The sequence below is a fragment of the Pezoporus occidentalis genome, unplaced genomic scaffold (assembly GCF_034315485.1).
Source record: "Pezoporus occidentalis ecotype Australia unplaced genomic scaffold, CSIRO_AGI_Poc_V1 ctg96, whole genome shotgun sequence".
NCBI classification, from domain to species: Eukaryota; Metazoa; Chordata; class Aves; order Psittaciformes; family Psittacidae; genus Pezoporus; species Pezoporus occidentalis.
Window position 1 is genome coordinate 712,449 of NW_026916325.1, and position 1,917 is coordinate 714,365.

The 1,917-nt window shown below is 38.3% G+C and overlaps 1 non-coding gene across 1 annotated transcript; it reads left to right on the top strand.

Moving 5' to 3' along the window:
* Positions 1–805: 805 nt before the first annotated feature.
* On the top strand, positions 806–877 carry TRNAE-CUC (transfer RNA glutamic acid (anticodon CUC)). The gene has a single exon. It is a non-coding gene; the product is annotated as a tRNA-Glu (tRNA).
* The last annotated feature ends 1,040 nt before the right edge of the window (positions 878–1,917 follow it).

Consider the following 1,917-nt stretch of genomic DNA (forward strand, 5'->3'; position numbering starts at 1 on the left):
TTTAGTCTGTAATCATTTTAGCCTTTTTTTCCCTCTCACAGCCCAATGCTTGGTAGAATTCTGCTGAAAAAAAATAAGAACAAGCAATTCCTGTGTTCAGAAGCAGTTTCTCAAGCCAAAAAAAGGTTTTTATCTATGGCATAATGTAGAAAAGTGAGAAAAATCTTAAATAACTTGGTGCATGAGTGATATATATCGGTGACCTTTGTGTTATATGAATGGTTACACATTTATTAAACTAAAACTAAATTGCCAAAACACATCTCAAAAAAATATGCAGGATGTTAGTGTTAGTGTGGGTAAAGTGTCTCTAATTTTCTTTTATCAGCATACAAGAAATAGACAAATTGTTTCATTTGAGAAAATATATTTAATGACTGGTGAAACTCATTCTGGAAGTGAGATGGGATAGAAGGGAAGGAAATCATTGGTTATCTATTTTTTTACAATCTTTACAGTCATAATACTTCTTAAAATTCAACAGGGAGGAGAATAATGTCTCTGACTGTTCCTTGTCACAAATGTGAAAAGAGAATCAAGAGTTCTGCATGGCTTCTGACTTGTCATGCATATACATATGTAGATATATTTCTAAAGGCTAAGAGAGATTGAAAAGATTCCTCTCAGAAGCTTAGCACTTGAGTTATGACAGATGAAACACTCCAAAGAAGACAGCTCCTCTAGATCCATACAGATTCAGTATGAAGGACTGATATCTCAAAAAAGCCCCAAGACTTAGCTTGATTCTGCTTTAGGTGAGATTGATAGCCCAGTAATCTAATCTATTTTAATCAGATCTTCATATTCCCTGGTGGTCTAGTGGTCAGGATTCGGCGCTCTCACCGCCGCGGCCCGGGTTCGATTCCCGGTCAGGGAAACAGTCCTTTGTGCAGCCCATTGTGTGGTGAATGAGAAATATGTAATGGGATACATCCCACTCTACCTATTTCTCATAACTGAAGCCCCTTCTTACCAACATTTACAACTTTTACTACATACTTAAACACTCTTTGTTTCCAACATATAGATTTATACATTCTTATTACCCTTGTCCTTTAACAGATAGATATTATTCTCCCATTCCATGGATTTCCACCTCTCCCTTGAGTATTTATAAAAGCAGGCTATCACTTCGGCCCCATCTGTCAAGATGAGTGGTCAGCACAGAGGAAGCAACATTTTCAAGTGTTGGGTGACAACATGGGCTTGATTTGAGTTCACTTGCCCAGTTCATTGGAAAACTCATTCTGCATTGGTTCAGGTTGTTCCTGCAACATTATTTCCTACAACATTCAACTCATATCACAGATTATTTTTCCTCCAAAGTTAAATTCCCCTGACGCAAACACAAGAGTTCCCCATCTGTCTTGATTCTGGCTGGGACAGTTAATTTTCTTCCTAGTAGCTGGTACAGTGTGGTGGATTGGCTTTAGGCTGAGAATAATACTGCAAACACACCCATGTTCTAGTTGTTGCTAAGTAGCGCGTACTCTAATCAAAGAATTTTCAGTCTTTCATGCTCTCTCTGTATCAAAAGCCCAGTCTCTCTCTAATCAAGGTATACTTTACTGTGTTGTTTGTTCGATTGTGGCACATGTTTCATATTCATGGATGAGCTGTGTAATGGCCTCCATGGTCAGGTCTATACATAGTTCATGTGCCCATTGGTATGCTGCATCTCTTCCTATGTGTCCCAATGTTTTTTTGCCCACTGCGCTACAAATAACAGCCTTGTTTCCAGTCCAGATCCCTTCAGCCACTTCCATCTGTACATTGTTTCAATGTTCTTCAGTGGTGTGATTTTTGGGGATGTGAACATCCACATGACCTATCTTCAGAGGTATGTCATGATAGGTTATGGTATGTAATGATAAATAAACAGCTAGGTATATTGCCTAATTTTCGTATCTGCCTCTT